General features: G+C 38.6%; 1 protein-coding gene across 5 annotated transcripts in view; it reads right to left on the reverse strand.

Moving 5' to 3' along the window:
* PUM2 (pumilio RNA binding family member 2) overlaps positions 1–18,660 on the reverse strand; it is a 92,886-nt gene extending 74,226 nt beyond the window's left edge. For all 5 annotated transcript variants that reach the window (XM_024119010.3, XM_024119009.3, XM_024119008.3 and 2 more), the window contains exon 1: positions 18,545–18,660. The gene's annotated coding sequence lies outside the window, so the exon portion shown is untranslated. The remainder of the gene's footprint in view (positions 1–18,544) is intronic.
* Positions 18,661–23,771: the final 5,111 nt, after the last annotated feature.

Below are 23,771 nucleotides of genomic sequence, written 5' to 3' on the forward strand. Positions count from 1 at the left end.
AAGACTGGAATAGACATTTTTCCAGAGAAGAAATACAGATGTCTAACAGGCACATGAAAAGATGTTCAACATCACTAATTATTAGAAAAATGCAAATCAAAACAACAGAGATATCACCTCACAACTATCAGAATGGCTGTCATCAAAAAAAACTACAAATAACACAGGACTTCCATGGTGGTGCAGTGGTTGGGAATCTGCCTGCCAATGCAGGAGACAAGAGTTCGATCCCTGGTCCGGGAAGATCCCAAATGCCGCGGAGCAACTAAGCCAGTGTGCCACAGCTCCTGAGCCTGTGCTCTAGAGTCTGAGAGCCACAACTACCAAAGCCCGCGTGCCTAGAGCCCATGCTCTGCAACGAGAGAAGCCACTGCGATGAGAAGCTTGCGCACCGCAACAAAGAGTAGCCCCCGCTTGCTGCAACTAGAGAAAGCCACTGCGCAGCAATGAAGACCCAACGCCGCAATCAATTAATAAAAACAAGGGCCAGAAATTCCCCTAAACTTGATGAAAGTAAAATTTACGGATTCAAGATGCTCAGTGAACTCCAGGCAAGATAAATAGGAAAAAAACAAAAACGAGACCCCACATCCACGCATATCATAATAAAAGTGCTGAAAATCAAAGAGAAAATCCTGAAAGCAGCTAGAGGAAAAACATTACAAAAAGGGGAAAAATGATGAGTGACCACTGACTTCGCACTAGAAACAATGGGGGGACCAGAATAAAAAGGACAGACTTTAGAGGGCTGAAAGAAGAAAAATGTTAACCTAGAATTTTTATCTGATGGAAATATCCTTCAAGAATAAATGCTAAAAGACATTTTTAGATAAAAGGAAAACAGAATTTGTTAAACAGACTTCCACCTCAGAAAATCCCTTTAAAAAATTCTTAGGCTAAAGGAAAAGGGTACCAGATGGAAACTCAAATCAGGAAGGAATTAAGAGCACCAGAAATGCTAAGTATGTGCATAAGTACAAAGGACTAGTTTTTCCTCTCAATTTCTTCAAAACACATATGCCCATGTAAAGCAAAAATTTCATTATGGGTTTGATAACATATGTAGATAAACCAATTTACATGTACAACCAATACCTACTATAAAAAATATCTCTAAGCCATACCATCATGACACCTAGTGATTTAAAGCAAAACCCAGTTTGAGATCAAAATACTCTTTTATCACACAACATTATACAGTTGGCCCTCTATATCCATGAGTTCCACATCTGCAGGTTTCACCAATCAGGGATCAAAAGTATTAAAAAAAAAAATTCCAGAAAGTTCCAAAAAACAGGGAATTAAATTCCCTGAGGGCTGGCAATTATTTATCAATATATAGCACTGACATTGTATTTACAACTATTTACAAAGCATTTATATTGTATTAGGTATTGTAAGTAATCTAAAAATGATTTAAAGTATACTCTAGTATGCACACAGGTTATATGCAAATACTACACCATTTTATACAACGAACATGAACATCCTCAGATTTTGGTACTGGGCTGGGGAGGCACCTGGAACCAATGCCCTGCAGATACCGAGGAACAACTGTACATCCTTAAATACAAATATAGTTTGGAGGGGCCCCCAATTATCTGATAAGTAAAGGAATCTTAGTCCAAATGTGTCCTACACTTCTCAGTCATGCAATCAAAGTTCTACATCTCACATGACACAATTCATTCTAACGTCTAGTATGGTCTGCTCAAACCATCTTTGATTTCCCTTGTTTCTTTAAAATTTCCTAAATTTGGGCAGGGTCCATTTTATTTTTCTATTTAAGTACTTCCTAGGGTCTCCATATTGCCCTAGACTCGATGTCCTTTATATTCTTTTTCTTACAATGATTTACATGTGTGATTTCACTTTCTTTAAACCTTACATTTTATAGACCTTGTATTTTCTAGATTTCCCATCCCATTACAGCCTCAACTTCTTCCAAGCATCAACTGTTTCCCAAACCTAATGGCCAATCATTTGAAAGCTTTGAGATACTGCTGACGTGTTATCAGGAATCATGTATTGATATTTTCAATCACCTAAAGAGGTGTTCTAATTTCTTAAAAATGCTTCAAATTTAAATCCTACCAACTTGACAATGCAGCCATATAATTGAGTTCATAATTCAATTTATGAACACACACTAAATGATATTAAGCCCTGAAATCTGGGCTCAACATACGAAGATCACACCAATTACAGTCATTAAAAAAAAAAATCTCCCACGTGACATTGTATTTATCTGTATCCTCTGAGGACAGACTGTCCTTATTAAGATAATTATTCCACTAGGGACAAAAACATAAGATTCTTATTATTTAGGATGGAAATAGTTCTAAAATGGATTCATTATTCTGCAATCCTGAAGAAAGAATAATAGACAAATTTTATATTTAAAATAATGTGATAGAGTACAAATAGTATGTGATTTTGATTCAGAATATAAGAGTTCGAGTTTTAACTTTTGCCCATTGTCTAATCTCTAAATCTTACTTTTCTGTTGTGAAGATCAAACTAGATAATGTATCCAAAAGTGTTTTGTGAGCAATCAATAAAAAGTGCTCAACAAATAACTAGTTATTATTAACTATCATTACATACTACTCCAGAAAGAACTGATACTTCCTGAGACTCTTGGGGTGCTCAATGTTTTGTGTTTCTTGTATGCTTCTGTTAGTATTTCAGCCTCCTGCCTTGTTGTCAGGTTAAATATCACTTGCCTTGAACATAACAGTATCCCTTCTGACCTTTCTAATTAGGTTGCTTTTAATTTGTAGTTATCTGTAGCCTCAGATGAGTGTGGTAGACTTGTAAGAGTAAACAAGCTCTAAGAAGGAAACTACCTCCAACAAACACAAAAACACATTCTAAAGTTACAATCCTTTCTTAGGAAAGCAATTTGGCATCATATATACAGGTTCGTATATCTTGAGCCAGTCTCCCCAACTTTGAAAATCAATCCCCCAAAGAAAACCTAAATACAATAAAGTTTTATGTAGAAAGATGTTTGTAACCGTGTTGCTTGCAGATCCTGAAATTATAAGCTGCATAACTGTCTCACAATAGTTAAGTGATATAACACATCTATAAAGTATCATGTAGCTATTAAAAATATTAAAAATCTCACAATTTTAATTTTATTACAATAAATCTGTATAATCTATGAATGAGAGAAAGGAGATTTCTATTAGTAAAAAAGGAGTAGACTTAAGACATCTTCGCAGGATTAAAAGCATCAGAGCCTTACCAAAGCCCCTTCTTTGCTTACTTCTACATTTTCGGCCGTGGTCCAAACAGATAAGGTAATAAGTTAAAGAAACTCTGGATAAATGCGAGAGGTCTCTTAGCTATATGGATCCACATACTTTTGTGGTGAATCATGCCCTAGTGCAGGGGTCAACAAACTTTTTCTGTAAAGAGCCGGACAGTATACATTTTAGGCTTTACAGGCCATATGGTCCCTCAACTTCTCAACTATGCATCTGTAGCACAAAAGCAGCCATAGACAATAAGAAAATGAATGAGCACGAATGTGTTCTAATAAAACTTTATTTATGAAGTGAAGTCTGAATTCCATATTTTTCATGTGTCACAAAATATTATTTTTCTTTTGATTTTTCCCCCAACCATTAAAAATTCTAAAAGTCAATTCTAGAGAGCAGTTCAAACAAAAACAGGTGGTGGGCCAGATCTGGCCTGTAGGCCAAAGTTTGCCGACCTCTGCTCTAGTGCATTTACTCTCGACTGTTCCACAAAAAATCAAATGCAGATAATTCACTCTCAAACTCGAGCAGACCCAAAGTTAAGCATCAGGGCTTTGCTTTCAACCTTTTCATTTATACTCTCACCATGTACATTTTTTATTTTAATAATGAACGGGAATTTCAGTTTACGTTTAAATGGAAGTTATTTTATTATTTTCTTTTCAATTACCAGGGTGGGTTATGGGGAAAACACTTTAAAAACAAGACAAAACAAAACTCACAAAGCAAGACTCAAGCTCAGCTTTCCAGTTTAAGGTGTTATCATTTATTTCAACTATGAGAACGCAAATGGAGGAGAAAGTGGGCAAAACAATGAGATAAAAAGAAAATAAACACTTTCGATTCTTCTGCAATGACCTTCATATTAACCATAATGAAACTGCAGGGGTGGGGGGTCACACATATGCCACTAAGGACTCTTAAAATTTCTGCGCTGGTGTCACCTGATGGCAAGGGAAAAGAATCTGGACATACTTTAACAACTCTCCCCTGCGTGGTTAGACCTAAGGGAGAAAGAGAACAGTCTCTTCTTTCAACAAGCAATGCAGTATCTAGCTATCAGTTATATAATACTAAACTGACTAGTTCCTTTGAAGAAAATGTATCCCAGAATTATAGTACACACCACACTGCTTGGGGGTGTAAAGTCTGTCTTCATTATTTTTGGGGGGGGGGGTCTGCATTATTAAGCCATGAAGTTTTCCAATACTATTTCCTTAAACAATTAGAATTTGCTAATATAGAAAATACATAATAGAAACTTTTCTATGGACAAGACCATGTGTAATCTTGAGGTAAATTTAAATTAAAAAGTTAATAGTTTTTGAGGTTATGATGTTTCCTTACAAAAGAAGGGTGTCTTATTAAGTTCTAAAATTTAACAGTATTAGCTAATTTTTCTGTAGACAACATTATTACTAATTATGTGAGAAAAACAGATAAAGTACTTCAAATAACTTGGTTAAGTTTTTTTTGTGGGTTTTCATATTTAATGCATAAGCCAAAAGGTTTACAAATAGTTGGTGTAATGAACCAAGAATATGCATTATTTTCTCAGGTAACATCTGATCCAATTCCTTACCATATGCCTACCATAAAAAATAGGTTGGGGGGCAAAAACCATTTAAAGCTACAATAAATGGTATTAAAGCACCAGCATATAACACCAATTACATTTTCATAGTATTATAATTAGTTCTATTTTAAAGCCATAGTAGTAATTAAACTCTGGAGTTAAAGAAGCTAGGAACTGTGTCTTAGCCACCAAAATGCTCAATATATACTGAATGAAAAAAATCATTCTATATTTTATGAAATGAAAATTCAGTTCATGAAATCATCTAATATCTGAATAGTGACTGTTTATAAATGCCTTCATATATATTAATACACAATGCTCATTTTAATAGAGACATAAACAAGACTTTTCCTCAGACTTTTTGTACAACTGAAAACATTTACCAAACATAAAATGAGTGCAACTTCCCATTGGCACTACTTCTCCAAACTGGTCCTCTAATACCTAGAGGCTGCTGCTACCTCATGCATCCATTACAAAAACAACAAAATTACATGAAAACTGGGACTTCCCTGGTGGTCCACTGGGTAAGACTCCAGGCCCGGGTTCAATCCCTGGTCCGGGAACTAGATCCCTCAAGCATGCCACAACTGAAGAGTCTGCATGCTGCAACTAAGAAGCCTGCATGCCCCAACTAAAAGATCCCACATGCAGCAACAACGACCTGGCGCACTCTAATAAATAAATAAATATTTTTTTAATTACATGAAAACTTAATTGATTCACATAAGTCAATACAAACAAAGAGTAACTTAAGCTGCTTATAAAATATTCTTAGTAGTCATACTCCTTGCACTGTTTTTAGTGAACATAATCATTGAGCATTAGTGGTATCCATTGAAAACAGGTACTAAAGTCCTTAAGAATACCTTAGTCTCTTCAGCATAGTAAATCACTTACGCAAATTTTCCAACAAAATTCATTTGTTTAGCAATGCCTTTTCTTATCCATATGACAAAGGTAAACGTAAATCCAGGTTTAAGTATTTCTGGTAGACCATTAGCCTTCACAGACTTAATATTAGAAGTCTCTAGGAACCACCATCAACACCTAGTAATCTGTAATTTATCTGGGGGTACAAATTGAATCACACACTTTTCTAGTCACTCAGGTGGTAGCTAAGCCAGGAGCCATAAATATTTTTTGATATTTGATACTCATTTGTCCATGTACTTCATGGGGGAATTACATACTTGTTTTACCAGCATTAAGAACAGTACTGTATAACTGACTTGACTATATTAAGGAAAAGTCAAAATTTACATTTTGAATAAAATTTGGCAAAAAAAATGCGTTATCAATATACAGACTCCCAGAAACTAGAAATCTTCAGAGACCCTAGCTCAAATCTTCTAAGATTAGAAATTAAGATTGTTTCAGCACCAGCATTAAGACATTAAATAAAAGTTTACCAAATATTTACGTGCAAGAATACTTTAGCTCTTTGAGGATCAATCTCAGATATCACATTCCTCAAGGAGACTAAATAGGGTAAATATATACTTACGTAATGCAAATATCAAGGCAAGGTATTTTTTTTTCCTTAGAATTCTCTCAAAGGCTAATCACCATATATTTGAGTCCTTACAATGTCTCTTCTATTACAAGGCATTCTCTCAATTGGTTTAGTTTAAGAAATAAAATACTGCTCATGGAAATTCTTTTTTTTCTTTCAAAAACAAAATACTGTTTAGAGAAGATCTACACACTAAAACAACCTCAATCAATGCTAGTTTTTCATGCTTTTACATATCACCTGAGAGAAGTAGGTCAAATAACTCTTAGATGGAAATGAAGATAATTAATAGATAACGCAAAGTGGCTCTAATGAGTCCAAGATACATGTGAAATGTCCAAGATATACTATGAAGTGAGTCCCCCAAAAGCAGTATTTCTAAATTAATGTTCTTAAATGTAATTTAATACGCCATCACCCTAAAAGTGGAACAAGCAGACATTATATGCCTCATGACATAAGGTAATACAAAACAGTACCACCTATGAAGAATTACTGCCTAAAAAAAAAAACCCCAGTAAACATCAATCTAATAATAAAGCTGCTAGATCTAAATATTGATTTATCAGAAATATGAGAGAGAGAGAGAGCAAAGTCAATAGATAACACAAGGAAGCAATCGCCCAATCTAGAATATGGAAAAAAAAAAATTCACCTCATTTCACGATCAATGAAATTTTAAAAGAGGATGAGAGGGAGGACTATTATATACACTAAAAGACTTAAAAGTCAAATATATTGTATAAACCTTGCTTGAATCCTGATTCTAACAAACCAACTATAAAAAAACTCGAGAAAATCAGGGAAATCTAGATATAGAATGGGTATTAGATGATATTAAGGAATTTTGTTAGCTGTGATAATAGCAAGAAGACTGCATTTTTTAATAAGTTCTCATCAGTAAGAGAATTTATGTTTAAACTGGCTACTGTCTGGGATTTGCTTTGAAATATTCAAAAAAGTAAAATATGGGTATAAAGATTTCACACAATGTTGAATATGGATGACAGATCTCCAAGGGTGTACTGTACTATTCTACTTGTGCTTGAAAATGTCCATAATAAGTTTAACAAAATAACAATATGACAAGCAGCCATGTGAAGCAGGTGGTATTTAAGCTGGGCCCTGAAGGATAGGTACAATTTGGACACCACCACCACCCCCACCACACACACACACACACACACACACACACACACACACACACACACACACACCCTCTCTCTCTCTCTCTCTCTCTCTCTCTCTCTCTCTTTTAAACAAAACATTTATAAACTGCAGCTTGTAAAGGGGGTTACTCTCCAGAAAGTTAACTTAGGGTCCAAGCTGTTGTTTAAACCTAACATCACTTCTTATTTCATCCATATTTTTGACAAGTAGTATATGAAATTTAAAAAAAAACTGATTTCCAAATGAGCATAAACCTCTTTGGACTAATTTCTATCAGACACCACCCCCCAAAGAGAACAAGAGAATGTACTGAGCACTTGATTTTATGCCAGAGATGATACTAGGCACATTATATTTAATTCTCATTACAATCCAGCAAAGTAGGTATTGTATTCCTACTTTACAAATAAGGAAATTGTGGTCAATTTCCCTACCCTAATAGACAAAGCTACTAAAATGGCAGAGGAATCAACACCACCAAGACTTCAAAAGCTCCATGCTCTTTTCCATACCAACCAAGCATAAACCATCACTCTGTTCCCCAACCTTCCTTTTGCTAAACTATTCCAGTCCCCTGGACAGCTCTTTGCCATTTATCTCTTCATGTGCAAATCCTACAAATCTCTTACAGTTTGGCTCAAATGCCACTTTCTCCATTAAAACCTCCCCCAAGTCATCTTTTTCTCAATTCTCATGGCATTTAATTCGTATTTTTCAATGTATTAATATCATCTTATCCATTAGACATGTACCACAATTTTGCACTTTCTTGTTATGCCAGTGTTCTGTGAAATGTTAACAGTCATGAGGAAGGAGACCAAAAGGATGCTAAATATTGTAATAGGGAGAGAGGGAAAATGATAATATTATCAACTATACACCCATTAAAAAGCATGAAATGGATATATTTATGCATACATGGAAAAAATTCTAGGATACTAAGTGAAAAGACAAGGTGAAAACAGTGTTTCTATCATTCCACTTTTGTAAAAACAGAAAACAATCAGAAAGAGTGACACAACCACTAACAGTGTTCACATAAGGAAAAGGGTATGCATGATTTTTATTTTACATTTTACAGTTCTATACTCTGAATATTTCCCATGTTACTTGTATTTTTAAAATATTTAAAATATATACATGTTAAAAATCACTAAACAAGTTAACTTGCAAATCAATAGTCTTATACGGTAGAACTCAAATATACATACACCTACACATAAAAGAGGTATCATGACTTATAAACAAACTAACAGAAAAACATCTTTTTAATAAATTAAGCATCACTTAAAAATATTCTCTGGAATTCCCTGGCGGTCCAGTGGTTAGGACTCAGTGCTTTCACTGCCATGGGCCCAGGTTCAATCCTGCCCCTTATCTGTAAACTTCTAAGGATTTTTTAAGATGATATAAAGGAATTTACACGTATACCCAATACCTACTATAATAACTATCTCTAGCCACACCTTCATGAGACTTTGAGTTTAAAAAAAAATCAAAATCCAATTTGTAGATCTAAATATTCTATCATCACCTGATTTAAAGGAATTACACTTGTGGTCAGCACTTAGTTTTTTAAATCTAAGTTAGTTCTACCCTACTCTTTGATATATTCCTGCAAAGTGTTTAAAAAAAAAAATGGAGCCAACCAAATATATTTGACAGTATGCTATAATAAACATGATTTACGTATCTCTAGCTTTCAAAGTATTTCATAGTATTGTTCTTTGCTTTGTAAGTATTCTTTGACAAAAAAGTTAGGAAAGAAGAGGTGAACTGGTTTAAAAACAATTTACCATTACTCCCCACCACTCAAGACTATCACTGACCCGAATTCAGAAAATCCCAATGGAAGCCAAACTACTCCAGTTCTAGGCTATATTTCATTACTAACAGCAATGTGAATACGTAAGATTAATCACTACAGGAAGCTAACTCCAAGTCTGGTGCCCTGAAGGTTTAATTATCTGGGGTAAAATACACCACATTAAAATCTGGGATGGATCAAAGATGTGCCTTTCTCAGTACACACATAGTGAGGATCTGTAAATTGATCCTCAGGAAACGAAATGTGCTAACATTTTGGAAACACTTCATGTACTCCTCAGGGATATTAGCACCTCAATTTTAAGGTCACTGGTTCTCAAATCCTCACAGTGCATTAGAATCTAGACAGAAAGTTTTAAAACTACTAACACTCAGATCCCACCTAAGACTTATTTGAATTAGTCTGGGCAGGGAGAAAGGCACATATTTTTATTAGTATTTTTAAGCTCTCTAGGCAATGTTTCCCTGTGCAGACAGGATTGAAAGCCTTACATACACCATACCACCTACAGCTAAGGGATATATTCACAAGCACCCTAATGGTTTTCCAACTTAAAAATTTTGTGTCATTCATCATGGTGTAACAGAAACAGAAACCAGAACCAGAAGATCTAGAATACGGTACCATGTTTGGCTCTAACTAGCTGGATGAACTCAGACCACTTGAACTCTCTGGTTCTGTTTCCCCATTTACAAATGAGAATAACAATGCTTCCTCATAAGATTACTGTGAAGACTAAATTAGATAATATGTGAAATTGCAATATAAGTCCTTTCTAGAATACTAACTCACCATAATGAGTGAACGTATTTTTTTCCGTTTAAGACTCAATATACAATCCTTTGACACAGTAATTTCTCTTCTGCTAATTTAACTTACATAAACAACAGCAATAACATAAAAGAATGAAGTGAATAATGGTATTTACTGCAGCACTGCTTGCAGTGGTTCAAAAACAGAAAATGAACAACCTAAACTCGACAAAAATGGGTTAGCAAAATAAAAAGCCATACACTAAGTATTACAAGTTATTAAAGTTATATGTACTAATACAATAAAATATCCATGATATTAAATAAAGACACCAAGTTGCCTAAGGTGTGTAACCTGATCCCAGTTTTGTTTAACAAAAGAGGGGCAATGTATATGTTTGTGTGGAGTATGAAAAAAATAAACACCTAACTTCGGTAGGAGAGGGGGTACTGTTGGCTTTATCTTTTTACATTTCTGTGTTGTAAGGCTCGTTAACGTTAGCAAAATAAAGTTTTTTAAAAAAAGGTCCTATATTAATACAGTTTAAACACATAGTTTAGAAGCTTTATCACAGTCAGTAGAGTACAAGCAATCTTGGGCTATTTTCAGTTCATTTTAGTACTAGGCTGAATGCCCAACAACCGAAGACTTGTCTCAAATGGCTACCTAGTAATTTTCAATTGTTACACAGTATCAATAGAATCAGTATGGCACCAAGGAGAAATAACTTAAGAAATGTTAATTAGGTTGTAACAGAGAACTAAAGGAAATCATTTGAGTTCATGGTCTGAGACAAATGGAAAAAATAAAAACCACTTTATGCAGCAGACTTTAGTGCAGTTTTTAAAAGATTTTTTTCTTCAGACAAAAATTTTCCAAAGTGTGTTCCTTAATCACCAACGTACAGTGCTCCTTAAAATAAGAGGTTCCTTGTCCGACACATTTAAGATATGTTGCTCCCTAGCACCCACTTGTTCTTTTGCAAGCTGAGTACATGGTCATTCTGGAATTCATTCTCTGTGATAATAGCATAGTAAAGGCTCTGAGAAGTCCCACAATTAAAACTGTTTAACTGGGAATTTCCTGGCAGTCCAGTGGTTATGACTCCGTGCTTACACTGCTGAGGGCCTGGGTTCCATCCCTGGTTGAGGAACTAAGATCCTACAAGCAGCACAGTGCAACATGCATGCATGCATAAATAAATCTGCTTAACTTTAACCCAGTATTATTGTAACTTTCTGTAAGCATGTTAACACAAAGCTGATTATTTTGAGAAGCAGCTATTTCTAGTCTTTTCCAAGAAAAAAATGAACGAGTGAGCTATCTATTTCAACTTTCTTGAACTTTTGTCTAGGAAAAGTCATAACCTATGAGGGTTAAAAGGTTTTAAAATGTTTAGTTCATGATAGGCATAATAAATAGTCTAAGAAAAATATCAGCGGTACAAATCTTTGAATTAAATATGAGGATATCTTTTAGGTGATGAATATGAATTGTGATTTTTTAAAAAGTTCCTCAAATATTCAAGAACAAGCCTTGAATTGGTGATCTGTTTCCCAATGACTTTAAAGTGATATGACCAAACCAATTTCCTAAAGATACAAAAGTTAAAAAAAAAAAAATTCTAAGTTGTTGCTTAGAAAACAACAAAAAACCAAACACCTAGACTGCAGTGTCTGAAAAGAGAAACCAAATCTATGTCAGTTTCAAGTACTAAGTTATATGCCATAAAAAGTGTCTGTGGTAGAAATAGTCTTGAGTATAATCTAAATGAAATTTATATTCATTTAAATAAAAATTTTTGGAAGAAGGCACACCAAGTAACTCATAGGAAATGTACACAATAAAACAAAAACTAATCTTAGGAAAATAACTAAGCAAATACTAAATAAAAACAGTAAGAACTTTAACTTCTGAAAGACACAAAGATGGGGGGGTGACACAGCACATTATATAAAATTTTCATTATCCAATTCCTTGGAGACAACCTTATTTCTAACACTAAGCTTTAAAAGAAATCTCTTATATGGGATATTGTAGAGAACACAGAGTTGTAATAGAAAATATGCTCAATAACTCTCTTCACAGATGCAAGGTTTCAGAATCTCATTTCTTTAGAGTCAATCCCTGAAGGAAACTCATGTGTCTAACTCCTCTAACACAATCCAGGGAAAGAGATTCACAGTAATTATGTTAAGGGTTCCTGGAAAATATAGTCTAAATCTTCCCAAGATATAATCTTGGATCTCCAAAGTCTTCTTCAGAATTATTCAAATTTAAAAAGGCCGTGGACTTCCCTGGTGGCGCAGTGGTTAAGAATCCGCCTGCCAATGCAGGGGACACGGGTTTGATCCCTGGTCTGGGAAGATCCCACATGCCGCGAAGCAACTAAGCCCGTGCACCACAACTACTGAGCCCATGTGCCACAACTACTGAAGTCCTCGTGCCTAGAGCCCGTGCTCCTCAACAAGAGAAGCCACGACAATGAGAAGCCCACGCACCGCAATGAAGAGCAGCCCCCGCTCGCCGCAACTAGAGAAAGCCGGTGCACAGCAATGAAGACCCAACACAGCCAAATAAATAAATACATTTAAAACAAAAAAAAAAAAGGGCCCTTTAGTGTGCTGCTACCTGTATCTCCAATCAAATCTTTTCAATTCTCCTCCTTACCTCCACTTTAAGCTCTGCCATTCTCCCCTATCTGGGTCACTTACACATACTAAACCCTCTGGCTAAATGCCACTTCACCCATCTCTTGATTAATTAACTTTTCTAAGTCTTTTTATAGTCAACTTTACCTTTTCTGGAAAGCTTTTCCTGACCCCCTGCAGTGTCCAGCTGAGTCTAGAGCACTTTTGCAACACCACCTCCAGTGGCACTTAGTGTACTGCACTGTGTAAACATGAGTTTAATCATCTTCCTCTCCACTGTAAACATAAGCTTATAGTTAAAGTATAAGAACAGGGATCACTGTACCACAAACATCTAAGGACAATCTGGCACATGATAGGCCTGCAAACCTCAAAAAATGAATGCAAGTTTCTGGTAGTCTAGCTTGATGAAATGATACAGCTTAGAATATCCAGAGTAACAAATGGACTGAAAGTCAAGTAACACTCCATGAGTATCTTCTCAACCAGACTTACCATAAAAATAAGCAACAATTTGTCTTTGGCAAGATACTTGAATACTCCTATTTTTGCCAGTGTAGGAGCCAAATAATTTAGAGATTAAATGAAGGCACCTTTGGATGAAAAGCAATAAATTATATTTCAACTGCAAGGTGGACCAAGAAAACATCTGTAGGCAAAACCTGGAGCTATCACCTTCTCTAAACTTCAAATCTTAATTCTGTTTATGTTAAATTGGTTTCAAATGACTCAGGTTTTGCCACAGAAAGTATAACGTTTTGCATTAAATCATGCTAAAAGTGCTAATACTACATAGATGTTAAATAAATGACCTGGTCACCAAAATGGAAGACACAAGTAGCTCCTTTCTGTATACAATTCTTTGTTGGTATGTAACAAAGTCATACCATAGTCCATATTTCTCTCTACCAACAATTTGCCTCATTTGACTGCTTAGCAAAGACCTGTACTTAGAGTCAGCCTGCCTCTGCCACTTATTTACTTTTTAATGTCAGAATGAATAAAACCATCTTATACATTAGTGAAGACTATCTCCTGCTGATCTCTTTCAGAACTAGTGCCTAAAATCAGAGATTACCATCTTGAGATCTAGAACTTGCTACTCTTGACATAAAATGTCCAGTAAAACTGAAACCACTAAGATTTCTCTAAAACTAGTCTCTCTACACACTTTTTTTCTGGGGGACTAAAGAAAAAAAAAAAGTTAACCCCTCTCCCAATACTTTTTTTTTTTTTTTTTTTTCCTTTGCGGTACGCGGCCCTCTCACTGTTGTGGCCTCTCCCGTTGCGGCGGAGCACAGGCTCCGGACGTGCAGGCTCAGCGACCATGGCTCAAGGGCCTAGCCGCTCCGCGGCATGTGGGATCTTCCCGGACCAGGGCACGAACCGTGTCCCCTGCATCGGCAGGCGGACTCTCAACCACTGCGCCACCAGGGAAGCCCCCCATACTATTTTTTATGTACTCTGGTGGTCAGCTACAGGTTTTATTTTCCTAGGCAGGTATCGAATAGGTGGTTTTGTAATGTCACTTTATAGTCAATTTCACCAAATCCCTTCCAGGAAGCAGATTTTTGGAGATTTTTATGGTCCAAATATACATATCACCCTAGGTAGGTGAAAATGACTGCCTTCTTTTTCTGTCCTATTTGCAAAGTATTCTGACACCCTAACTACCCCTTTTCCCTTCACACTTCTTCCCCCTTTTTGTATTTGGTAGCTACAGTGAAATTCTGGAATATATATATAAGGTGTACACAATCTAGATGTTTTCTAGTACTCTAAAATCTTTTCTCGCTCCACAAGAAAATAGTAAGAGAATAAGAAGTGAAAATCTGTGATATGTAAACTGAAAATGGATGGGATTATAGAAGCTATATTTGCAGAGGTGGTATATGCTAAAGAAACTATCTTTTTGCCGACATGCTTGAATAACCATCCCTTTTAACTTCTTTTTTTTTTTAATTTTATTTATTTTTTTATACAGGAGGTTCTTATCCCTTTTTAATTCTTTAATGCACTCTAGAAAAATTAGTCAGGCAAGGGCCAAATACAACTTTTCATTTTAAGAAAAACCAATGAGGGACTTCCCTGGTGGCGCAGTGATTAAGAATCCGCCTGCCAATGCAGGGGACACGGGTTCGAGCCCTGGTCTGGGAAGATCCCACATGCCGCGGAGCAACTAAGGCCGGGCGCCACAATTACTGAGCCTGCGCTCTAAAGCCCGTGTGCCACAACTACGTGCCTAGAGCCCGTGCTCCGCAACAAGAGAAGCCACTGCAATGAGAAGCATGTGTACCACAACGAAGAGTAGCCCCCGCTCGCTGCAACTAGAGAAAGCCTGTGCGCAGCAACGAAGACCCAAAGCAACCAAAAAATAAATAAGATAAAATAAAATAAATTTTACAAGTCAATGAAACAAAACCTTCTGCAATTTCAATAAGAATTAAAATGATCCTCTGTGGGAATTCCCTGGCGGTCCAGTGTTTAGGACTGAGCGCTTTCACTGCCATGGGCCGGGATTCAATCCCTGGTTGGGGAACTAACACCCCGCAAGCCTCGTGGCATGACCAAAAAAAAAAAAAAAAGACACTTTGGAAGCTGACACTTGTGTTCAATTAGGCAAGCTTTAATTTCTCATTTATAAATAAGTTGGATCTTTTGAGTTACTGAAAGGAAAAGTCACTAGGGAAAAAATATTATTAAGCTTATGTCTCTAAGCATACTGCTACATGAAAATCTGCATATGCCATGCACCTACCTATGTAATAATTCTATACAACGTTTCACTGGAAAAGCATGAAAATAATATTTCTCTGTAAATTCACTTTTCCACTGCCAAAGCAACTTTAAAAAAATGTCTTCTATCTATATTGCTAAACATAAAAATCACTATTTAAACGTTAGCTTCTAAATGATAGGGTTTGAAGAAACCTTTTTCCCACCACATCAGAATTGAGGAGTGAGAGACATTAGGAGTTAGGCTGATGGTAATCCAAATAGCTCCTTTATTACTGAAAAGCTACACTGGAAAGCATAATCTAAACCTAGACCAACAGGGCTTCCTTCCTAAAACCACACCCCATAATTATCCGAACCCAGTCACAGGTAGCACCGGACAACCATGGTACTCCTCCAGAAAGGGACAGAGTCTATCCCTCGTGGCCTCCAGAAAAAGCAAAGTGCTTTCTGCAGGGGGCAGGCTCCCAAAGAGAAAGAGGAAAGGGGCCGAGCCGTACTTGATCAGTTCCTTCTTACAAACTCAAAGGGAAGAGTGAGAAGGTGGGACAAGAGGAGCAAGTCAGACTATTTTTATGCTTTCTTAAGAACAGCAAAAAAATCTATCTAATATGTCACAAACCAATTTACACTATTATAAATACATTATCTTAATCACACCTGTCAGTAAAAATGGCCTTAAACTGTGAATGCAAGCTAGACGAAGCCATATGAAGTACAAACATTCAGATGTTTAAAATATGTATCCACAAGTCTTAAAAACATGAGAAAATACAGAATATTTTCCTATCTTAGAAACCCAACGAATTCAAAGGTTGTTAAATTAGAAACTACAAAGAACTTGAGTCCAGGAGACAGAACCAATCTCCACTTAAAATTATGAAGATTCTATCAGTATCTATAAAAAGGGGACCGTCTGGTCACTGAGATTGGTTTTGGATGTCACACCTGGCCCAAATCTCTGATAATTACTTCTGTTAAATAGGATAAGTACCTGCACAAGAAAATAAATTATCTTTCAACACCAGAAACGTTTATAGACAAGTATGGAAGGTTTAAGAGAAACAAAATCCTCATATATGTATCTGTGTTAACACTGCATTATTTGGTTTATATACTTGTAATGCCTAAGAAAAACTGGCCTATTTAAAGTGACAACCTTGTAAGACCAACCTTAATACGGCAGTAATTAACTTACTTTTTAAAAAGCTGAAATCTTACTAATATCAAAACATCAAAGAACTTTAGACTCAAATTAAGAAAACCATGTGTTAAAATTAAACAGTTTAAATTGTTTGAAGATGTTTAAGCTTGTTAATCGCAAATCTAACTCAACGATAAAAGACCTGTGCAAATAACAAAAATAAACTTTACAAAAAACTGAACTTTAGAAGTGAGAGAGTGGCATGGACATATATACACTACCAAATGTGAAATAGCTAGCGAGTGGGAAGCAGCCGCATAAGCACAGGGAGATCAGCTCTGTGCTTTGTGACCACCTAGAGGAGTGGGATGGGGAGGGTGGGATAGGGAGGGTGGGAGGGAGACGAAAGAGGGAGGGGATATGGGGATATATGTATACGTACAGCTGATTCACTTTGTTATAAAGCAAAAACTAACCACTGTAAAGCAATTATACTCCAATAAAGATGTTAAAAAAAAAGCTTAAGAACCAGGATTCTGAAATATAACTTTAATTTTTTAAAAAATACGTCTTATATCATACAAAAACCGCCCACAAGGAAACCGAAAGACAATTCTAAAATAACTCAATTTCACCAAAAATTGGACTTCTAAAGACATTCTTGAAATAAGGAAATGCCAGCAACTATTTAGGACTGTGCAGATAAAGCAAATCATTTTCTAAAAGCAGGATATTAAAAAACTAAGAACAGAAACGTATCCAATTAAAACTATTTATCTTTGTGTTTTTAACCGGATTCCTAGCCAGAAATCCTTAAATCATCCTCCAATGCTCCAGGTCACATGGTGAAGAGTCACCTATTAAACACGAATCCAAGCAGTAAACAAGCTTTTAAAATCCTTAGGTAACACCCTTTATTAAAATTTTCTTGGTATACAATACCTTTACAAGTATTACATTTCTCTCAAGCATTTAAAGCCTTTTTCTAATAAAGCTTTCCTCAAAAACCTTCACCCAAAAAAATCTGTCACCAGTTAAAATCTCAAAGTACTGAAGTCCAGATTTTAACACGATTGTATTATTACACCTAATACGTCCGCAATTCCCATCCTACCCAAATGTTTAAATATGTGTTACAATGAAAAGCTAAGAAGAATCAGTTTTCCCTAGCTATGTTCTCAGAAGTAACATTAACTTTTACACGCGTGTTTGGGCATACAACTTTTAACAATTTATCTTCCCCAAATTTGGCCCAGTTCAGATACAAAACGACTGCTAAAATGTTTGAAGCCCCTAATCTCTTCTTTGCTTTTAATTTACACATTTCCCCAAGTATCGAAATATGTTCTGATAACAAAAATACAACATTCCTAACACACCGAACCCCAGTCGCCTTTTCTTTCAAACCCACACCTGTCTACCGGAAGCTTTTCCTGCACGCACTCGGGCCCTCGAGAATTCCCACACTTGTTTTCATAAGCCCACGCCTTCCTCTTCGCCCACTTCCAACTCGCACGCTTCTCGGGATCCACCCGGCCTTTCCCCCCATTCCCGGCCCAAGGGCTGGGCGAGCGGGCGGACAGCTCGGTCTCTAACCCCGAGCGCGCCGAAACCAAGGAAGAGCCGGGTGGGCCACCCAGCGCCGCGAGGCTGACGCGTGGGGAGGAAAGGAAGCGGGAAAGCCGAAAGCAACCCCCGCCAGGCCCACACCCCCTTCCGGCACCCCTCCCCCTGCATTGTGCGAGCGGGCCCAAGGCCGCAGCCGTCCCGGGCAGCCCGCAGGCCCCGTTCACCCTCCCTCCGGCAGGCGGCCCCCGCCGAGGCCGCCACACAAAGCCCGGGGAGCCAGCCCCGCGGCGCCAGAGCACGGGGAGAGGGTGCAAGCGCGACTGACTTACGGGGCTGCTGCGGCCGCGCTGCCTCAGCCGGGGACACCGACCGTTGGGCACACGGCGGCGTCGCTCTCGGCCGTCCTCCCCTCCTCCGCCTTCGGTGGTGGCAATATCTTCTTTCTCCACCTACCTCCCTCCCCCCCACCCCACCTCCTCCTTCTCCTCCCCCTCCTCCTCCGAACCACCGAAGTACCGAGGGTGAGACACAGAGACTCACAACAACATGGCTGCCACCGCCGCCTCCCCTCCCCTCCCCTCCCCCGCGGCCACCGGGCGCGCGCAAAGCACCCCGGGAGATAAGGGAGGCGGGGGGAGCGCTCACCGAGGTGCCGCTCCTCTCAGTGGCTTCCGACGCTTCTCCCGCGCTCCGGGCGCCGGCCGGCGGGAGCTCTGCGCGTGCGCACGCTCTCTGCGCTTGCGCGTTTCGGCCTTCCCTCCCGCGTGTGCTGCCCCGCCCTCACCTTTCGGGCTAGCTACTGGTTCTGGGCTCGGCTGGGGCGCCAGGCGGGAGCGCGCGCCGGGCTCGGGAGCGCGCGCCGGGCTCTGGCGGCGCAGGCGTGGTGTTTGCGAAGTTGGCTTAAGTCTGTCTTCCCGCGTGGGGCCTAGTCTTCCGAACTCGCTTACCCTCGTCTTCCTGCCCCGTAGCTCATTGTTCTCCCCCAGCTGCCTGTGTGGGTGTCAGCGCCCCCGACCGCGGTGTACTCCTCGCACTTCGCTTTCGTGGTGCTGGCACCCACAAGAGCCGGACAGTAATCCCGGCCTTTAGGTTTCACCCTTACCCTCTCCCCGAAGCAAGACGGTGGAGACACAACTTGGGTGGAAGAGTGAACCCTTTAAGTGGACTGTCATTCTCCTAGTCGTTGCTGCATGGGCAGGTGGAGCCGGCTCAGCAGATTGCCGGCCCCCCTCCCCCTCTTGCTTGGCCCGGTAAACACAAAGGAAACTCAGGTGGTTCCCCTCCGCCAGTGATTCTCGCTCGCGGCTTCTTCCCAGGTCTGGATTTCTGTAGCAGGCTCTTAATACCCTTACTGTGTTCAGTCTCACTACCTCCAGTGAGTTCTGGTCACTGCCATCTAACATGAAAATCTGATTCCTGGCGCTCATCTTCGCCTTCAGCTTCTTGGTTTCTCTTACCCACACTGCATTTCCCAAGTGTGTTCTGTTCAATGCTAATAGATGTCCCTGTAAAAAATGTCCCATAATCAAGTAAGCATGGGAGACACTGGGATGTAAATATTTTGCCTGCTTTCTCCTTTCCCGTCATTGAGCTGATAACAGCAAAAGAGTGTATGTACAGTTGCTTAGTCTGGGTAAAAAGAAGTGAACCCATCAGAGGCCCTCCCTCAGAATTTGGAACTGGGACTAAGAGACCCTAATCTCTCCCTAAGAAGTCTCTTAAACCTGGGATCTCTGGGCTGATTGGTCCCACCGTGTGGATAGGAAACCTATGGTGACGAGTGGAGTTGAGAGAGAAGAGGAGAGTTCTGACATTTCTCTTCCCCTTTGTTCCTGGACCTTGTTGGCAGCCTCTTGGGTTCCGAAACAAATGCCTCGATTCAGATAATAAAATCTGCTTTTTTGCTTCAGCTAGATAAAGAGAGTTTCTGTCACAACCAAGAGTTCTAACTAAAAGCCATGCGTATACCATAGTTATTATTTATTTAGTGCTTATAGTATGCAAGCACTATAGCTTTTTCCTTGTCCCATTTAATATACTCATAAGCAGGGCACTTCACTATCATGTGACCTGTGCAGTCCCACAAAGCCTCAAGCTTTAGAAATAAGCGTTCCGCAATGGGTTTAATGCTTTGTTGTTGCCATCTAGAAAGTCTTAGTTTTTGGAAAAGAGAGGGCCCTCGTTTTCATTTTGTACTGGGCTCCACAAATTATAGATAGCCCGTCCTGTCAATGAGGTATTGTCGCTGTTTAACAAAAGGCTTCTTTACTACCAGACTGCTTAGCACCCTTAAAATCAAAATATGCTTTGCAAATATCCAAGTGAGGGACATGGTATGCAACATTTTCCAGACAAATTTGACTGTATAAGACTTTTTTCCATGGTAAATCTCTTAGAGGTTTTGTGCTCTGCAGAAGACAGATCAAAGCCCAGCCCTTTAGTGATCTGACTGCCTATCTCCAGCTCCTGATTCCCTGTGGAGCAGTTTCTTGCCTCTGTGCCTTCACGTACGCTTTGCAATCTGGCCTTGCTCATTAAGCACCTGATTATAATTGGCTTCTCTTGTAGATTTACCTGCAAGGAAAGAACATGCGCCTCAGCTACTATAAATATCAGGTGTGCTTGATATTAAAGGTGGACATTGTAAATGTCATTGACATTGACGCCTGACAGCCACTCTAATCACCTGGGAGCTCATTAGAAATGCAGAATCTCAGCCCCACTCCAGACTTAATGAATCAAAATCTGCATTTTAACAAGATTCCCAGGCAGTTTCTCTACACAATAAAGTTTAAGAAGCATTGGTGATCCAATCACAATAATTCCATCTCACTTAATAGGAACTGTTTCTGGAATGGGTGTGGGTTATCCATTTTGAGCCAGTGAGACATGAAGATGCCAACTCAGAGGAGCGGGGAGCGGGATCCAGTCTCTCTCTCCTTCTGGATGTGAAAAAGACAGCAAGAAAGTATGTTGCCTCAGTTCCTGCTGTCAGGCATCTTATGACTACAAGGGAACCTAGACTGTGGCCAAGTAGCCCACCCAGAGTATTCATTCTCTCCTTCCTGAGTAACAAACAGGTCCAGTGGATAGTCCCAGAGGACGGAGGAGGCATAGGATGGAATGAGTGCCCTAGACCTTCCAGCAACACGCATTGCATCTTAGGAATGTGTCTATACAGCCTGTTGAGACAAGTGGTTCTCAACCAGAGTTGCATATCAGGATCACCCGGGCAACATTTTAAAGATATCAATTTCCAGGCCCCATCCCAGAGATTTTTATTTAATGGGTGTGGATGGAAGTCTGGACACTGATGTTTTTAAAAAGTTCCTCAGTGGTTATACTGTGTAGCCATTGAGAACCACAAGCTTAGACATCACATCTTACAGCATAATGCCATTTCAGTATTCCCTATGCAAATGCCCCCTTTCCACTGGGACTGCTCAAGAAACTTCTTGTAAACTCCTTTTATAACTTTGTCATTTTTATGAAAATAATTTAAACCTTTTATAAAAGCTTCAAGAAATAAAAGCTCATATCATCCCAATTTTAATATCACAAAATTACTACAAATATCCACAGTTGGTGAACACCATTATTAAATAGATAAATACAGATAGAAGGATGGATAGAGAGCTACATAGAGTGTAACAGGAATAGGCTCAATTCGCACAGGCTGTTTTTAAAGTACAGCGTTGAATTTAGTCTTACTTGAATTTAACAAAAGAAGTAAATGAAGGAAATACTCAGATGCATGTTTCTTCATTGCAAGAAAAATTGACTTGTAAAGAGTTTCTCAAAGGTTAAACACAATTATAAAAATCACTAATAGGACAGAGTAACTTTTTCAAACTACATGCTTCAATATTGGTCAGTACTGAGTTCCCTGCTATGAAAGATAGATAGATCTGCACACTTTCACTTCCTTCTACCTCCTTCCTGTACTTCCTAATTTTTTGCTCATATTATTTTTCACTTTGTCAGGGTTTACAACATTTACATTCTATTTTAATCCATCATTTCCATACTGATTTGTCTTAATTTCAGTATTTAAATGTATTTTTATTTATTTTTTTAATTGAAGTATAGTTAATTTACAGTATTGTATTTCTGGTGTACAGCAGATTCAGTTATACATATACGGTTATACAGTTATACATATACAGTTATACAGTTATACATATATATACAGTTATATATATATACAGTATACAGTATATATATATACAGTTATCTATATATATACAGTTATACATATATATACAGTTATACATATATATGTACATTCTTTTCAGATTCTTTTCCATTATAGTGTATTTCAAGACACTGAATATAGTTCCCTGTGCTATACAGTAGGATCTTGTTGTTTATCTATTTTATATATAGTAGCACATATCTGCTAGTCCCAAATTCCTAAGTTATCCCTCCCCCCCATCTTTGTTTCCCCTTTGGTAACCGTAAGTTTGTTTTCTATGTCTGTGAGTCTATTTCTGTTTTGTAAATAAGTTCATTTGTATCTTTTTTTAGATTCCACATATAAGTGATACATGATATTTGTCTGACTTACTTCACTTAGTATGATAATCTCTAGGTCTATCCATGTTGCTGCAAATGGCATTATTTTATTCGTTTTTACGTTAGTAATATTCCATTATATATATATGTACCACATCTTCTTTATCCATTCCTCTGTTGATGGACATTTAGGTTGCTTCCATGTCCTGGCTATTGTAAATAGTGCTGCTATGAACATTGCGGTGCATATATCTTTTCAAATTAGAGTTTTCTCCAGATATATGCCCAGGAGTGGGATTGCTGGATCATATGGTAACTCTATTTTTAGTTTTTTGAGGAACCTCCATACTCTTCTCCATAGTGGCTGCCCCAGTTTACATTCCCAGCAACAGTGTAGGTGGGTTCCCTTTTCTCCACACCCTCTCCAGTTAAATGTATTTATTGTTCATTGCTTCTTCATTTCTGTCTTCATTTTGATTTGGTTATATGCATTTCATCATGTATCGGCCTCTACTTGGGTTGCAAACCACACCCAACAGTCGTTTCCTAGATCCCAATTCTGTGGGTTAGTCAGCTGGGCTGCATTCAACTGGGAGTTTCAGCTGATCTCTCCTTGGTTCACCTATGCAACTGCAGTCAGCTGGTGGCTTGGTAGGGAGCCTTGGCTCCGGTCAGGTGGTCATCCAAGGCCCTTTGTAGCCCCTCCATCAAGCTTGCTCAGGCCTGTTCACGTGGTGGCAGAGAGGGAGACTGGAAGATGCAATGTCCCCCTGAGGCCTAGGTTCGGACCTCATACAGTGTCCCATCCATTACAAGTCACTGGCCAAAGCAAATCATAAGGCCAGCATGGATTTGACAGAGGAAGACACAGACTTTACCTTTTTTTTTTTTTTTTTTTTTTGCTGTGCGGGCCTCTCACTGTTGTGGCCTCTCCCGTTGTGGAGCACAGGCTCCAGACCACGCAGGCTCAGCGGCCATGGCTCACGGGCCCAGCAGCTCCGCGGCATGTGGGATCTTCCCGGGCCGGGGCACAAACCCTTG

The sequence above is a fragment of the Physeter macrocephalus genome, chromosome 12, assembly GCF_002837175.3.
Source record: "Physeter macrocephalus isolate SW-GA chromosome 12, ASM283717v5, whole genome shotgun sequence".
In the NCBI taxonomy this organism is placed as follows: domain Eukaryota; kingdom Metazoa; phylum Chordata; class Mammalia; order Artiodactyla; family Physeteridae; genus Physeter; species Physeter macrocephalus.